The sequence below is a fragment of the Miscanthus floridulus genome, chromosome 5 (assembly GCF_019320115.1).
Source record: "Miscanthus floridulus cultivar M001 chromosome 5, ASM1932011v1, whole genome shotgun sequence".
Lineage (NCBI taxonomy): Eukaryota > Viridiplantae > Streptophyta > Magnoliopsida > Poales > Poaceae > Miscanthus > Miscanthus floridulus.
The window spans coordinates 6,586,569-6,605,142 of NC_089584.1; the positions used below are offsets into that span (position 1 = coordinate 6,586,569).

The 18,574-nt window shown below is 47.4% G+C and overlaps 2 pseudogenes; one reads left to right on the forward strand and one right to left on the reverse strand.

The window, feature by feature from the left end:
* The first annotated feature begins 1,317 nt into the window (after positions 1-1,317).
* Positions 1,318-12,431, forward strand: LOC136454190 (uncharacterized; annotated as a pseudogene).
* Positions 12,432-17,482: 5,051 nt separating this feature from the next.
* Positions 17,483-18,085, reverse strand: LOC136454191 (uncharacterized; annotated as a pseudogene).
* Between the last annotated feature and the right edge of the window lie 489 nt (positions 18,086-18,574).

Below are 18,574 nucleotides of genomic sequence, written 5' to 3' on the forward strand. Positions count from 1 at the left end.
TGTCTAGATTCCGTTATCTTTCCTCATATATTATACTAAACTGAGAGTAAATTGCTTGTTTAAGGCTCTAAATGAATTCAAATCAAAAAGTGTAGACTACAAAGTTTCATAACTTTTCGAGATGTACAATTTTCATTTAGGAAGTTTTTCCATCCGAGGTCGTTTGAAAAAATCGAATTTCAAATTTGAGATTCGAACGTAGTTTTGCATGATAAGATGATTTCAAATCAAAAAGTTGTCAACTACATAGTTTCATAATTTTTGAAGATCTACAATTTTTATTTAGGAAGTTTTTCCATCCGAGGTCTTTTAAAAAATTCAAATTTTAAAATTTTCTTCCCTGCCGAGTGCCATGACGGGGCACTCGGGGAAGCCAGCCTCTTTGCCGAGTGCCAGGGTGCGATACTCGGCAAAGCAATTTTTTTTAGTTTTAACGGCGTGGGCGGACTAGGCCATCAAGTAACATTTTTCTTTGCCGAGTGCCGCTCTTCCCCGAGTGTTGCACTCGGGGAAGAGGGCCTTTGCCGAGTGCCGCTCTTTACCGAGTGCTAGGCACTCTGCGGCACTCGGCAAAGCCTCTCTTCCTCGAGTGCTATTGTTTTCCGAGTGCAACACTCGGGGAAGATTGGCTTTGCCAAATGCCCGAATTTTAATACTCGAGGAAGCCTGCAACACGGAGAATTTTGCCTCTCTCTCGTAGTGAATAGAACTAAAGTGAGATTCAAACATTGTTTAGATGACCATTTTTCAAGATTAGCGACCAAAATAACACAACAATACAAGTTCATGCCCCAGAAGGACCTGGTTCCGTCTCCGTGTTGTGCATTTATGCCACTGTCGTGTGGACCGCTCGGCCCTGGGGGCCACATGCAGTCGCTGCTTGTGATCTGTGTGCAGTCGCAGCATCTTTGGTGAGCCAGGCACGACACGATGGTGAGGTGACGTTTGGATACTGGGAAATGTGGGGTGGGTTAGGGAAACGAGGGGAGAAAAATATCCTATCCATTGTTTGGATGTATGGAACGGGGATAGGGATAGGGAAATGATGTAATCTTTTCCCTAACCTGCAAACCTAATGGAGGGGGTGGGTTATGACCGAGCCCGCGTCGCTTCGGCGCCGGCCGCCGGAGCCAGCGTCGCCCCGTGCTGCCGACCGAGGATGTGCGTCGCTTTGCCGCACAGGCCGCCGGAGCCCGCGTCGCTTCGCCGCGTAGGCCGCTGGAGCCAGCGTCGTCTCGTGCTGGCGACCGAGGCTGCGTGTTTCTTCGCCGCACACGCGTTGGGCGTTCTCCGCTACAGCTAGTCCGCACACGCGTGATGGCCGAGATCTTCCTCCGCCTCCCACCGGACGAGCCCGAGCACCTCTTCCGCGCCGCCCTCGTCTGCAAGCCGTGGCTCCGCACCGCATCCTCTGCGACCCCGGGTTCCTCCGCCGCTACCGCGCCTTCCACGGAGCCCCTCCCCTCCTCGGCCTCCTCCACCACAGGCTCATGGTCATCCAAGGAGACCCCGAGCCCCGCCTCACCCCCACCACGGCGGCGCCCCTCTCCCCGTACCCCGACCGCGGCCGCTCGCGGGCCCTCGACTGCCGCCACGGCCACGTCCTCCTCCACGTGGGGGCCGACTGCTGGCATTTCGTCGTTTGAGACCCCGTCACGGGCGACGAGCACCGCCTGGAGGAGCCTGGCATCCCGTGGCTGATCTACTCCGCCGCGGTGCTGTGCGCTGTCACTACTGGAGGCGCAAAGGACTAGAAACCCTCGGCAAAGGCTTTGCCGAGGGCTGCCCTCAGCAAAGACCCCTCGGGGAATTTTTAGACGGTGAAGGGGTCTTTGCCGAGGGCCCTTTATCGGGCACTCGGCAAATAAAAGACGCCGTCAGATGCCGGCGCCGTTGGCGGTTTCTTTGCCGAGGGCTGACCCTCGGCAAAGAAATGGTTTTTTTTTTGAATTTGTTTGCCGAGGGCCGACCCTCGGCAAATAAAAGTTTTTATTTTTTTTAAAATCTTTGCCGAGGGCCTCCTCTATGGCCCTCGGCAAAGAAATTTTTAGGATTTTTTAAAAATTCTTTGCCGAGGGCCGGCCCTCGGCAAAGAAATGGTTTTTTTGAATTTTTTTAACCCTTTGCCGAGGGCCTACTCCCTGGCCCTCGGCAAAGAAATTGGTAGGATTTTTTAAAAATTCTTTGCCGAGGGCCGGCCCTCGGCAAATAAATGGTTTTTTTTAATTTTTTTTAACCCTTTGCCGATGGCCTACTCCCTGGCCCTCGGCAAAGAAATTGGCAGGATTTTTTCTAAAAAATCTTTGCCGAGGGCTATTGCTTGGGCCCTCGGCAAAGGACACTTCTTTGCCGAGGGCCTTGGTCATTGCCCTCGGCAAAGAGGCAGAAATTTAATTTTTTTTTTGTTTTTTGCATTCCATCGACACAAGCATTTCATATATATATACATATATATATCACACAGAACCCATTTTCTCACAATATATCACAACCATAATTGTGAACCACAAATCACAATATATTACAACGACAAGTCACATGTTCATCATCATTCACATGTTTATTACGACAAGTTAATAAAATCCAAGCACAAGTCACAACCATAAATCACAAATCACGCTAAAGTCCAACCACATCACCTAGCACGAGTCCTCATCAAGCTAGCCTATGAGACGATGGTGAAGGAAAAGCAGGATCACTCGGTGACGCACTAGCGGGTTGATTGGAACCCGCGAACTGAAGCTGCACAAAGGAGCAGAGATTGCATATGTGAGTAATTCGGGAAAACAGTTTTGAAACTTAGAGATTGCATCTAGTATTGTAGGAATACAAAAATATTAGACTCAATTGAAAATTTCGGCAGCACCTCCCCTGCACGGGGAGGTTTCCAAAACCTGCAAGAAACGACGGCACGAACGCCGACATCCACAACGGCACGAACGCCGACATCCACAACGGCACGAAGGCCGACATACATGCAAAGCACAAGCGAAAAGTGAACTTTCATACTTACAGGAGTAGCTGCAGGAGTAGGAGGTGGAGGAGCTGAAAACTGCACAGGTACACCCGATGCTTGCCCAAGACTTTGCATGATCACCATCATCTCCGCCATCTGCTTCTGCGCGGCCTTAAACGCGACCTTCTGGGCCTGCAGCTGTGCGGTCAGCTCCGCGTTCTGCTCTTGACTTTGCCTTTTTGTTTCTTGCAGCTTGGCCTACAATATTTCACTCCAATGTATCAGTAATGCAAATCTAATTTAGGTGTTTAAATATGTACGTACGATGAGTAAAACAGGAATTACCTGGAGTGCTTGGACCTGCTGCAGTGCTGGAGACGGCCGTGGACGTATGGGCTGGCTGGAGCTCGTGCTTCGTGCTCGGATAGCGTCGAGGGAGGGAACAGTGGTGGAGTCGATGGCGCCGTCTGCAATCCATAGCCGCCCGTGCTTCTTGCCTCCGAGCCTCATGATCGCCTCTGCATCAATGGGCTCAGTGCGCACATTGTAATCTTCCCCATAGATCCCCCTTACCGTTGACGTGTACTCTTGGACTTTAGTGTACACGTTCGGGTCAGAGTACACCTGGGGCGGGGCAGCCGGGTCGAAGGAGACAGAGGACGACGCCCTGCCCATGTGAGACATAGCCCACGCAGAGAACTCCGGGATCTCCTCGCCCGGGTGCGCAGCCTCCTGCGAGAAAGACGGGAAGATGGTGAGAAATCAAATAGAATTGAGCGTCAAAATAAATAAAAGAAATCACTTACGTATGCTTGTTTGTATCCGGGGAGGCTACGACTGCCTTGATGGTGAGTTGGACCTTGCCTCATCAGATGCTGTTCTCGCTGCCTCTCGTGCGTGTCAACAAAGTCCTGTGATAACCACTTGTCCACGATCATGGCCTAGCACTCAGGATACGATCGGCACCACCAGGGAATCACCTACAAGTCATTGAGTATTTGACATATAAGAAGAAATTGAACCTACTTAGTATCAGAACGAATCATTATGAATGTTATTCGCCTACCTCAAGGTACTGGTCCCGGGTCAGCGTAATCTGTCTTGCTTGAGGCTTGGGGAGGAACTGCCTAAGTACCGACCTGTAGTAGTCTATGTGGGCCTGGACGCGCCCATGGTGGTGCATCTCGGTGACGTACTTCCTACAAGCTGCGGCAGCCGCCCGATCCACCTGGGCCTCAAGTCCTTCTTCGGCCTTGAAATATTTCTGCATACAAAACCAATGTATCCATTCATTATTTCAATAAAAGATTTAACCAATGAATGCGATGTATTAAGCAATGTTGTGCGAGAGAGACTTACCCAAAACTCCGCCAATACTCGCTCCTGCTTGTTGCGGTAAGTGTCATCCGTGACCAGCGCGTACCTGTCCCAGTTGGAGGTCGGCTCCCACACCACCGGCTCTTCGGACAGTTGCACAATGCCGGGGTACCATTTCCTGCACAAAACACCAAGGATGCTCGCGGGGCTGCGTGCTGGAGTACCTGACAAAACCAACCGGGCCCTGCACAAGTGATTAAGAAAATTTATCAGTTTCTCTTAAGATTTCCAACATATCTTATGAAGTAGTTGTGATAACATCCATAGTTACTTACCTCTTTGCCATAGGCCGTATCACTGAGCGGTTGTGAGGAAGCGGAACCGGAGGGAGGCTCGTGGGACCTCGCTCGTAGAGAGTTCGGGTAGCAGTACCCTCTCCCTCGCCCTCGAGCGCCTCGCCTCCCTCACCCTCGAGCGCCTCGCCTCCCTCGCCCTCGAGCGCCTCGTCTCCCTCGCCCGTCTGCTGACCCCTCTCGTCCTCCGATGAGGACGAGGCCTTGGCCGTCACGTGCTCCTCCTCTAGCACCTCGTCACGTGTCGTGGGAGGAGACCGCTGCCTCCTGCGGCGGCTGCCCCTGGTCCTCCTCTCGTCACCTCCTGCGGACGCTACCTCGGACGACGACCTCTCACCTCGAAGGAGAGGGCGGTCTCTCCCGTAAACCGAGGGCGTGTCACGGCGTGGATGTCTGCTTGCCATCTTTGTCCAATCACCTGCAATCATAAAGAATGAACAAGACTAATTAGTACATATATTAGAAATAGATTCAAAATATATAAACAAAACATAAATTAAAAAACCATAGTATTACATGTATTAGGAATAATCTTCATGATTGGGATCATAGGTCTCATCATCACTGTCAAAATTGTCCAAATGGGCAACACTATCCGAAGGTTCTATGTTGTCATCGTCGTCATTGCCTAGAAGTAATCGCTCAAGCATTGCTATGTCCTTGGCATTTACCACCACATCTCCATCGACCTCGTCATCAACCGTTTCGTTGTCTACTTCCATTTCGATTGCTTCGGGTAAGACTATCTCAAACGTGCCTGGTAGCCCATCTTCTTGATAGAACTGTCCATCATATGTGTTTGTGTTGAAGTTATAATCATCATCGTTTGGGGCAGGTAGTTTACCATGTGGAGATACCTGGTGCACAATAGCCCAACCCTTAAGATCCTCTTTATCTTGGTTGGCGTATCGAGTATAATACACTTGCACGGCCTGTTGAGCCATAATGTAGACATCTTTTCCAGGATAGATGGAATCTTCTCGAATCTCCACTAGCCCAAGATGAGGGGTTCGTCTCGTTGATCGAGGATTAAACCAGTGGCATTTGAACATGACAGGTTTAAGAGGTTCGTCTCCATAAAATGAGAGTTCATAGATTTCCTCAACTCTACCATGATAGTCGAGATCATCAGTGCCGGACGTACAAACTCCGCTATTTGTGGTTTTTCGTTTGGGCCAAATCTGCTCGTAACTTGTTGTGTGGAAGCGATATCCATTCACGTCATAGCTGGTAAATGACTTCACCCTAACATCACAGCCGTTTGCAACCTGTTTCAACTCGTCGCTCATGGACGAATCGGTCTGGGCCTGCAAGGTGAATCATGATAGATCGTTATATTAATCAAACGTACGATCACCTTGGACGATCGAACATACAAGCTAAATTGGACATTACCTTTTGTTTGAACCAAGAAATGAAATCAGGCCTCCCCGCTCCCACACCCCGCGAAACAAGGGTGTCTTGTTCATGCGAGGTAGGATCCCTTGATTGATGCCAGAATTCACGAACAAATTCCCTGTCCGAATGAGAATCAATGGGGTTGGATGCAGAATAGTGATGGCATATTGAAATAAGTTCGTTGAGAACTTACTTGATGAACGGCTGCACCTCGGTAAGGTTATTCAACACATATAACATGATACTGCGCCACTCTTCATTTTCCAATAGCTTTGGGGTTGATCCACTTGCGCTGCCGAGTTGGCCTTGGAAAAGGCTCAGGGTCGATTCATTTTCGCCAGTATTGTAATGAGAGGGTGGATTATGATTGCTAGGAAGGTTCGGCTTGTAGTATAGCGTTGTGAAGTTTGCCACCTCCTCCCGAAGGCATGCCTCTGCAATGGAAGCCTCAATTTTGACTTTATTTGTACATTTTTTACGAAGAGTCTTTAGACATCTCTCGATCGGATAGCACCAACGGGCCTGCACGGGCCCCCCAAACGTGCCTCGGACGGGAGGTGCACAATCAGATGTTGCATCGGCAAGAAGAAGCCAGGTGGAAAGATCTTCTCCAGCTTACAGAGCAACACAGGTGTCGCTTTTTCCAAGTCCTGAGCGATGGTCCGAGATATCTCCTTGGCACAAAGTTGGTGGAAGAAAAAGCTCAACTCTGCCAGCACTTGCCAGACATGCTCAGGGACATAGCCTCGGACCATCGCCGAAAGAAGCCGCTCAATCCATATGTGGTAGTCATGACTCTTCATCCCGTTGACTCGTAGAGTGCCTAAGTTCACTCCCCTGCTAATATTCGCTGCATATCCATCTGGAAACATTAACATCTGCATCCATTTTAGTACCTCCCTCCTTTGATCAATCTGCAAGACGAAATTGACCTTAGGCCTTTTCCAGTTCTTATTTCGGCCACTAGGAGGCTGCATCGCTTGATTCGGTCTATCGCACAACGTCGCTAGGTCCACTCTAGCCTTAATGTTGTCCTTAGACTTGTCAGTGTCCATGAGAGTTCCCCAAAGTGCCTCGGTGATATTCTTTTCAGTGTGCATTACATCAATGTTATGTGGCAGAAGAAGGTCATCGAAATAGGGGAGCCTCGTCAAGCCGGATTTATGAGTCCACATATGTTCCTCACCATATCCCACAAAACCACCTTCTTCATTGGGCACGAGAGCATCTATCTGAACATGAACCTCGGCACCAGTCGTCAAGTGCGGTTTAGGGTCTGTCACTTTGACACCTTTCGTAAAGCTGTTGATGTCTTCTCTAAATTCATGGTTTAGAGGGAGGAACTGACAATGCTGGTCGAACGACGAATACTTGCCACCCTTCTTCAACCAAATGAACCTCACGGCTTCCTTGCATACTGGGCATGGGAACTTCCCATGAACACACCAGGCGGCGAATAACCCATACGCCAGGAAGTCATGCAGGGAGTTGTGGTACCAAACATGCATTTTGAAGCTTGTCTTTGTAGCTCGATCGTATGTCCATACCCCCTTCTCTCAAGCGTGGATCAATTCATCAATCACAGGCTCCATGAACACACCCATATTACTCCCCGGGTGTCCAGGAATTATCAACGACAAGAATACGTTATGCCGTTGAAAGGAGATGCCGGGAGGGAGATTGAGGGGGATAACAAAAACAGGCCAGCATGTGTATGGGGCAGCCATCATTCCATAAGGATTGAACCCATCTGTTGCCAGCGCGACACGTACATTACGAGCCTCAGCTGCTTTGTCACGATGTTTGTCATTGAAATACGTCCATGCTTCAGCATCAGATGGATGTACCATCTTCCCAGGATTGTACCGTTTGCCATCTTTGTGCCATGTCATCTGTTTCACGGATTCCTCAGTCATGAATAGCCGTTGGATCCTCGGTAGGAAAGGAAGGTGACGTAGCACTCTCGCGGGGATCGAAAGCTGCTTCTTCTGACCATCACCAGAGTCTACCTCTAGGTACCTGGAGGATTTACACTTCGGACAGTAATTTGCATCCTTATGTTCTTTCCTAAATAGGACGCACCCCTTCGGACAAACATGTATCTTGTCATATGGCATCTTAAGCATACGAAGGAGTTTCTCTGCCTCGTACAAGTTCGTCGGCAAAGTGTGCTTCTCTGGTAGCATGGTGCCAAACACGGCCAACATCTTATCGAAGCATTCTCGACTCAGGTTTAACTCGGCCTTCAACCCCATTACGCGTCCAATCACATCTAGCTGAGAAATCTTTGTACGCTTGTGAAGGGGTTTCTGTGCCGAGTCCAACATTTTGTAGAAGTCCTTTGCAGATTCCTCCATCTCCTCCTTCTCACGTCGTTCAGCGAAGTGAGCTTGGTGGGCGTCATCTAGCATGTCTGCTACCCCGGCATCATCATCAAAAGCCTCGAGGCGTGCTCTCACCACCTTCGCTCTTATACGATCTGCTTCACCATGGTAGATCCACTGCTGGTAGCCAGGCATATAACCATTGAACACAAGATGTCTACCCATGGTCTTCTCGTCTACTTTTCTCCTGTTGTCACATTTGCTGCAGGGACACCAAACTAGAGAATGTCCTCCTGCTCCTGGGCCAAATGCATGTTTCAAGAAACCATCTGTCCCCTTCACCCATTCATAGTCGTAGTCACTCCCGCTTCTCCAGCCCGTGTACATCCACTGACGGTCCTCCATCCTTTAACATTTACAGCATAGAGTATCGTGACCATCAATTGCATCTACGCGGTGTTCCTACTGTCTAATAGGTGAGGATAGGTCCTAATCCCACCCGCGGATGCGTAGATGAGGTCAGTTTCCATGCTCCGCTCCTTTCCGAGACAGAATTTCGGCAGCACCTCCCCGCTATTCTCCCAATACACGTCCTGCAAGGGAGAGTGTGTATCTGGAGAACAACAGGGAGGTGTTGCCGAAACTCCTTCCCGGACCAGAGCGGACCATGGAAACTAACCCATCAACGCATTCACGGGCTGTCCAAAAAACGTGAACAATCCGAAACAGATACGGTCGCAGATACGCAAAAATCCGCATACCTACGACCGTATCTCTTTCGGACGGGAGACGCCTAACTGGGTTACGCGCGGGCTACGACAGACATGCGCAAAAAGAGGTTATTTATACCTAGGGTGTCGGTGAAGTAAGGCTAGCGGGGCAGTGGCGAATCGACGCAGTGGCGAGGCGACGCAGTGACGGCAGAACCGCGACGTCGACGAAGACGATCGGGGTCCTCCGGGTCCCCTCCGACGTACTCTTCTTCTGCATAAAAAGACAATAGGTTATTTTTTGTTCAAAATTTTGGCAGCACCTGCCCTGCATGGGGAGATTTCCAAAACCTGCAAAAAAATGACACGATGGCCGACATTCACAACGGCACGAAGGACGACAACCACAACGGCACGAAGGCCCTCATATCAACTTACGGCACAAAGGCCCACACAACCAAAACGGCACGAAGGCCGACAACCACAATGGCACGAAGGCCCTCATAACAACTTACGGCACGAAGGCCCACACAACCACATACGGCACGAAGGCTGACAATGAGAGTTTTACCTAGGGTTGCGGTGGAGTCGGGCATCGCGGTGCGGAGGTCACTTTCTTCTCCGGCGCGGTCGAGCGGCGTTGGAGTACTCCTCTCCCCCTCTTCCCTTTCTTCTCTCCTTTTCCCCTTCTTCTCCTTCTCTTCCCCTTCCTCCTTCTCCTCTTCTTCTCCTTTTCTTCCCCTTCCTCCTCCTCTTCTCCTTCTCTTCTTCCTCCAACTTCACCCTCTGCCTCCTCCCCTCCAACAGCAGCCGGCGACGGGGGCGGCCTAGGGGCTGGGGTCGGGGCGGGAAGGCCGATGAGGGGGAGCCACCGGAGGGCCGGCCGGGGCGGTCGACCTCCCCTTGCTCGACGGAGACGGGGAACAGAGGCAGGGCGCGACCTCGGCCGCCACTGGGCGTGGTGGGGCGGCAGGGCGCGCTGGTGGGGCGCCGGGGCGCGCTGGGCGGCCGAGGGCGGGGCGGCGGTTGCCGGCGCGAGGCGCGGCAGCGGGCGCGCGGCGCGGTGGTGGAGGCGCGGGGCGACCCGCGTGCACGCGCGGTGGTGGGGCGCGTGGGGCTGCCGGGCTCGGGGCCCCACATGTCATGTCTGGGTTTCAGGCATCCGACGTCGCAACTCGCTCGAAGCCTTCTCAATTTTTTACCACAGCCTACACATGCGATAACATGACATCTCGCCAAGTTTCGTGATTTTCGGACTTCGTATGGATTTTATATAATTTTAAAACACTTTCCCGGCAAGTCGGTCGCCATGTTACACGAACAAGATGCGTGAAAATTTGATGCGAGCTCATGGATAGGGACTCAACATGCACCAATTAACATGAATAACATTTTTCGAAACACTACATTATAATATTCTATGCACCTGCAGTTCAAATTTGACATATTCAAAAAAAATCAAAGAATCGAAATAAATTAAGGAAATATACAAAACAAAATCAAAATTGGCCTAAATTTTAAAATTGAGTTCAAAACAATGTATTGTAGCACCACAAAAAAACTGGGCTAAAAAAACCAAAAAAAAATTGCCGAGGGCTCTTTGCCGAGGGCCTGACCCTGTGGCCCTCGGCAAAGAATTTTAAAAATAAAAATAAAAAATCTTTGCCGAGGGCCGTGGATCTGGCCCTCGGCAAAGGTCTTCTTTGCTGAGGGCCTAGCCTCGGGCCCTCGGCAAAGCCGATTTATAAAAAAAAAAATTGGCCGAAAACTGGTTTTTAAAAAATCTTTGCCGAGGGCCTGGTCTGGGGCCCTCGGCAAAGACTTAAAAAAAAATTTGCCGAGGGCCTAACGGGTGGCCCTCGGCAAAGTTTGACAGGAAATGGCCGCCGTGACCCAACAGGCCTACTTTGCCGAGGGCATCTTTGCCAAGGGCTGAGGCCCTCGGCAAAGATTTGATTTGCCGTGGGCCTGTCTTTGCCGAGGGCCGTACCCTCGGCAAAGGCCTCTTTGCCGAGGGCTCCCGTGTATGGCCCTCGGCAAAGAGTCTCTTTGCCGAGTGCCCGATATTTGGCCCTCGGCAAAGCCTCAGGTCCTCGGCAAAGTACGCGTTTCCAGTAGTGTGTGCCTGGCTGTGACAATCTCGACTTCCACGGCGGCCCCTTCCGAGTGGTTTTTGTGGTCACCGACGACAATGAGGAGCTCGTTAAGGCGACCGTGTACTCATCAGAGACAGGTGCGTGGAGCACGTCGGTGACTCTGGACAGTGGCTGTGAATCCTATGCCCAGCATAGGCGATCGATATGTTCTTGCTGATAGTAGGCTCTACTATATACCCTATGTCCAGCCTAGACGAGGCGCTGCTATTGGAGATGAGGCTTACTTCACGCTGCGGTGGGGTAACGCAATTGTCAAGTATGATTGGGGCAAAAATTCCATATCCTTGATTAATCCACCGACACAGTATGTGTATCATGTTGCTTTCATGGTGATGGAGGACAGCTCACTGGGGTTTGCCTGTGTTCAGGGTTCCAGCCTTTATCTGTGGTCAAGGAAGGTGAATTCAGAAGAAACTGCAGAATGTGTACAATGCAGGTCCATCGAGCTGGAAGAAATTATACCTGTCACCAGTCCTTATGATGAACCATTCGTGGTTGGCTGTGCAGAGGGTATGGATGCCATGATGCCATCTTCGTTAGCACAGATGCTGGCTTATTCACAATCAGGCTCCATTCTAAGCTGGTTAAGAAGGTTGATGAGTCTGGGGTCTACTTTGGTGTCCTACCCTACATGAGCTTCTACACGCCTGGTATTGTACTGGCCCCTGCTTCTTCTCTATGTTTGCCTAATTAGCTGGTTGTGATTTGTGAATAATTAGTCATAATGTAAGTAATGTCTGTTAATTTGATTCACATATAGAGCTTGCCAAAAACAGATCTGCGTATGCTAGTTCAAACTGAATACATGATATTGGAAGACAGGAAATTATTTTTGTTATGAGATTTAACTTGTTTAGGAGCATGACCAAGCACTAGTGGAATTGCTAAATATGCTGACAAACTTGTTGATTAGTATTACACTGTTACCTTGCTTCATATTTTCTTTTTAAAAAGATTTTGTTATTTTCTGGCACAGCTAAAATTCACATCTGAAAATCAGTCTTGTAACCTCTAGAATGAGTACTAGCTCATAGTTCATCAATCTGGAATCATGAGTTGGACGGTCAGTTATGAGTTTGGTGCATGGCATCTGTTCAGATCGTGGCACATTGTTATTGTGCAAGTCATTATGTTCAACTGGGGTTGTCTCATTGAATCCATCCTTATCATACCGTGAAAAATTTGCACTTCAGTTTATTATGCCAGGCATAATTTAGTTACTGCTTGGTTAATATTCGATTCAACTACTTGGAACGGAAGTCATGTTTAATCTATGTTGTTTCTTTTTTCCTGTAAGTTTAATATATTTTGTAATGTTATTTTCACCTTCAAAGGACTGTCAAGTAGTTGTGTCAACCTTTTTGGACATACAATTGGAGATACAAGGATCTGAGCCTTAATTTAGTTTGACTGTAAAATTTTATCATTTGTAAATAGATTGAACAACTGAGTGTTGCAGAAATGCGTATGTTGCGATGGATTTGCGGTCACACAAGAATGGACCGAGTTCAAAATGATGATATACGTAATCGCCTAGAGGTAGCATCACTTGAAGAAAAGCTTGTCCAACATCGGTTGAGGTGGTTTGGCCATGTCCAAAGGAGACCTCCAGAGGCACCAATGCATTGTGGAGTCCTAAGTCAAGCTAATAATATGAGAAGAGGTAGAGGAAGACCGAAATTGATATGGGGGAGGCAATAAAAAGAGATTTGAAAGCTTGGGATATACCTAGAGATCTATGTTTGAATATTAGTACTTGGAAAGTAGCTATTGAAGTGCCTGAACTATGACTTGGGGCTTGTGACTTGGGGCTCTTAGTGGGTTTTAACTCTAGCCTACCCCAACTTGCTTGGGACTGAAAGGCTATGTTGTGTTGTTGTGTTGTAAATAGATTGAACAACTTCATCTAGCAGGCATGGAACTGGGATGTTTTACTACTAACTTGGAAAATGATGTTAAGGTTATGCTGTTAGTCTGTCTGTTCTTTGGAATAATTTCATCGATACCACCATTTAATATTCGCTTTTCATCTATGCCATCATTTGGTTCATGAAAACCCTGTGCTGCTATACGTAGCAGTGCAAGGGAAGAAGGATCAAGTTGATTGGTTGAATAATTGATCAAGCATTAAATTTTGTTATTTTCTGGCACAGCTAAAGTTCATCTCAAACTCAGTCTTGTAACCTCTGGAATGAGTACTACCACATAGTTCAATTGTACTGGAATGCTGGGTTGGACGGTACGGTTATGAATGTTGTTCATGGTCTTTGCAGATCATGTCACATGTCTTGCTTGTTGAATCCATCCTTATTGTACTGTCGAAAATTTGCGCTTCAGTTTATCGTGACAGAAATATTTTAGTTACTGCTTGATTATGTTAGATTCAGCTACTTGGAATGATAATCATGTTTACATTGATTCTTTTTCCTGAATTTTTAGTATGACTTCTAGTGTTATTGTTGCCTTTAAAAGGGCTGTCAAATAGTTGTGTCAAACATTTTTGGATAAAATTAGAGATACAAGGATTCGAGCCATAATTTAGTTTCACCGTCAACTGTTTGTCATTTGTAAGTAGATTGAAAAAGCTTATTCGCAAGTCCTGAACTCTGATGTTATACAAACTTGGAAAAAATATGTAAAAGGTTATGTTGTTATAGTCACAAATAGCACCTCTTGTCTGTATAGTGGTTGCTGAGTTCAGGACTCAAGTCTGGCTATTCTTTGGAATAATTTCATCGATACTAGCCTGTTCGTTTCGGCTTATTCACTCGTATCTGGCTTATAATCCACGACTTGAACAGTATTTTTCTCTTACACTAAACTAGCCGGTAGTACTTTCAGTCATGGCTTATAAGCCAGTTCAGCCGAAACGAACAGGCTGATTCCTGAAGACCTCCTTGTGCTATTGAGTAGTACAAGGGAAGCAGGATTGAGCTGATTGGTTGGATAGTCGATGAAGCATGAAATGGCTGCTAGTAAAAATGGAGATTGCTAAATGTTTAAGCAAGCTTGTTCTAGTATTGTACGGTTACCTGCTTCACATTGCCTTTAAATATTATATTATTTTCTGGCATAGCTGAAGCTCACATCTCAAATTAAGTCTAATAACTTTTGATACGATTTCTAAGTACATAGCTCATTGAGTTGTAAATTCAGAGTTGACATTTTGTTATGACTTATGAGTTTTTTGGTTGGCATCTTTTTAGATCGTGGCAGATTGCTTGTCGCTAGAGGACTTACTGATCTCTGATGTGCTGCTCACGTACAGTGATAAAATTGCAGAATTGACAAATCCAGCCTTGATTCTGATGGTGTTGGCTCGAGTTATTTTGTTTCCTGTTAGTAATTTCATGTCATTATGCTCAAGTGCGACCATTCTCGTTCAAGTTGTTCCGATCATGTTGCCGATAAAAATGTATTTTTGTCGGTTTCTCATCTGTTGAACAGTTTTAGTAGGAATGGGTCAAGCTGCCATGTTCAAGTGTTGTCCTGTAGAATATTTCCTGATTATATTTACGATAAACTGTGTTTCTGTCCGATATGTCAGGAATATTTAGCTACCTTTTGGTTAATGCTTGATTCAGCTACATGGAACTATAATTATATAGACTCTGTCGTTACCATTTTCTTAAAAGATAATATCATTCAGTGTTGACTGCTGCTCTTCAACAAGGCTGTCAACTAGTAGCAGTGTAATATTTTTTTATACATAACTGGAAGGTTTCAGTTTCGGGCATCTCTTAGTAAAGTCAGGGCTGAAGTCTGGTTATTGAGGAGTCTTTGGGAAGCAGGACCTATTGAATAATTTATCTAGTTGACTGAGCATCAAGCCACGGCTATGAAAAAATGGAGACTGAAACTTTACCCCCGAGAGGGCTTAGTTGATCATGATTTCTGTTTTCTCTTTTTTTTTCCTTTTTATTTGTTTCGAAAAAGAGGATGCCATGTTTTTCCTGTTTTCTTTTTCTAAGCTAGATTTCTTATGCATCACTTTTTCATTCGTCACAAGAAAAAGATTCAGAATGTTTTCATGTGAATCTGCACCGACGATTTCTACCCAGAGTCTATTAGAAAGTCATTTGCATTGTCAGATCGAAATAATGGGCCAATTCTTACCGATTGCCATAATTGCTACTCGCACCGTCCCAAATTATAAGTCATTTCAAAAATCTTGGAGAGTCAAAGCATCTCAAGTTTGACCAAATTTATATGATAAGATAATAACATTTATAATATCAATTAAGTATCATTAGATTCTTTATTAATTATATTTTCATAGTATACCTATTTGATGTCATAAATTTTTGTAGTTTTTTTCTATAATTTTGATCAAACTTGAGATGCTTTGACTCTTCAAGATTCTTGAAATGACTTATAATTTAGAATGGAGAGAATAGCACTGAACATTTACATGAGATATCCTCAAGCCCCAACCGATTACTACCTGAGTGCATCCGAATTCAAAATAAACAAATTACTTTCAAAGCAACTGTGCTTTTGTCAAACCTAAGAAGGATCAAAATTTCTTGGTTCAGAAAAAAGGACATATAGTTCACTTTTCTTTGCCAAATTGAGTGGCACAGCCCATGGTCCAATTGCACCCTCGGAAGCAAAATGGCAGTGACATGTGAACACTTTATTTTTTAGTAAAGTCTACCACGGGTCCTAAACTTGCGCCACCGTGTCATCCCGGTTCCAAACTTGCAAAACACTCACCTAGATACCTAAACACCATCCGGGTCTCATCGTCCATCCAAACGGGTCTCGACCTACTATCCGCCTCCTTCTCCCAGACAGCCCATTGCAGCGCGTGGAGGCGGGCTGAGGCTGAGCTCCGCGGCATAGGCTAGGTCGACCGTGAGCACCTAGGCCGATGCCGACACCGTTGATGCGCATTGACGAAGGTCTCAACCGTGATGGCTGTGAAGCCGGTGGTGAGGCCCCGGGCGATAGCTCTGATGCAGAGCACGGTCTGGCTGGTCTCCGATGAGGCATTGAGCTCTGAAGGACGCTATCATGTTGAGGCTAGAGGAAAGTGCGATGGTGCATGCCATGACCTTCAGTTCATCTGGGCAACGCCCGTCTCTGGTGTTACTTTCACCAAGCATTCTGCATACGGGTGAATTCATATGAGGCGATGGATCAAGAACAAGAGGCGAGTGTATGCCATCGCATGATATCTTGAAAGTAAGTTTGGTTTGGTTTGGTCATGACGGGGTAGCTGTTGGCTAGCATTGGCATCATGGTGGTTGGTGGCTGCACAGTGTACATGACAAAGATCTCCTCTGCAACCCTGTGGGACTTCCTGACAGTCCTTCCATGAGGAGTTAAGATGGCAACGCGTGCAAGGACCAAAGTGAGAGGTCTAAACACCTTTAGTCCCGGCTATATGAACCGGGACTAAAACTCGAGACCTTTAGTCCGGATTGCCATATATAGTTCTGGTTCCCAAAATCAGGACTAAAGGCGGTTGGGAACCAGGATTAAAGTGTGTTTCTCAGTTAGTGGTATATTATATGTAAAAATTATGTTTTACATATAGAAGTAGAGAGAGAGAGAGAGAGAGAGAGAGAGAGAGAGAGAGAGAGAGGAGAATTTCAAGTAGACAAAATAAACAAAAGTATATGTAAAAACTATTTTGATGTAAAAATATTCTAAAAATGTTACAGTAAACAAACTCAAACTATCGATGCTATTGACTATCTTGTTTTTTTTTTAGGAAAAATTGACTATCTTGTTGGTTCATTCTAAAGGGGAAAAGGGCTCTAAGCGCGAGGGAGAGAAGTGCGGCCCATGAGGCAAACAGTTAGGTTGTTCTGTTCAAGTTATTGCCACTCTGGGCCGTGCCTCAACTTGAGCGCCAACGGCCTTCAAGGTCGATTTTATTCAATTACACGATCTAGTGGCAAATTATTATTTAAAAAACGTATTCGAAGGGCATATGTAATTAAATCACAAGTTCAAATGTTCAATTGTTCGGTTTATTCAGTGACAGGCAGGCTAATTTCATAAACGAGCAAGATCTCCGCCAATTCAGAGATATACCATACACTGAATGTTATGGATCACCTCACCAATACGTAGTGAATGACAAAGTGAAGATGGCACACAAGTGCATACATGGTACATAGAATAGAAGCATCAAAATGCTTGAAAGATGAGCTGCAAGCGAAATATATACACAACGAGAGGTAAAGTATGTAGCTCGGAATGGCCAGCGAGAGCGTGGTAGTAGGATAGTACATGCACGATGCGTGTGTTCGATCGATCACCTCCAGCGATCGCCGGCAGCCGCTCCGTTGACCACGTCGGCGGCCAACTACTGGTCGCAGCTGGCCGACCTGGTGAGCGCCGCGGCCCGGGCCGCCGACGCGTCGAGGCTGCTCCTCCGCTCCTGGCACGACGCCGTCCTCCGGTCCAGGCTCCGGCGCGCGATGCGGCGCATGGAGCCCGCCAGGGACAGCGTCGGGTTGAGCCTCGTCGTGGCGTTGAAGTCCCTGCACTCGGCCTCGTGGGCGCCCAGCGCCGCTGCCACGCCGCCGCAGCCGCCGCCCGCCGGGTCCTGCTCCTGCCGCCGCACCCGCTCCTTCACCGCCTCCGCGCACAGCCCGCACAGCCAGTCGCCGCAGAAGGACGCGCGGACGCCGCGGATGTACGCCGCCGTGCAGTCCTCGCCCACGCCGCAGCACGCGCAGTGCACCGTCTCCACCTGCTGGTCGGAGCCGGCGGCCACCGCCTTGGCTGCGGCCGTGGCGGCGCTCGAGGCCACGACGTCCGGGCGCGGATTGCTGCTGCCGAAGCCGATGATGACGAGTTTCTCCAGCTTGCTTGCGATTTCTGAGCATGCCCGTCGCAGATCTTGGCTCTCCATCTGAATAGCGCGCGCTCCGTTATTAAGCACGTATACCGATTGCATATATTATTCATTCGTCTATCTATATACACATATGTAGCAGGGAATGATCATATATTCATACATCTTGTGAGCCCACTGTGCACATTATGTTTTTTTTTACGAAAAATATCTCTTTTTGCTCACTCCCTCCTATGTCTATTATACCTGCATGCATGGCATCTTAGAATATATGATGGCAGGGTTTCTAGCTCACACATTAATGTTAAAAGTACCACGTTCATTTCATTGCAAATTGCAAGTCGTTTTAGCTTTTCTACATAACAATATATCTAGTAGATATAGCATATATTTAGGTGCGTAACAAAAATTATGTATCTAAAAGAATCAAAACGATCTACAATTTAGAACGGATAAATTATTTAATTACTGTGGTACGTTGATTCGTTGAGTGAAGATAGAATTTACCGTTGCAGGGAGCTCGCTCGCTCTTTTGGGCCTCGATGA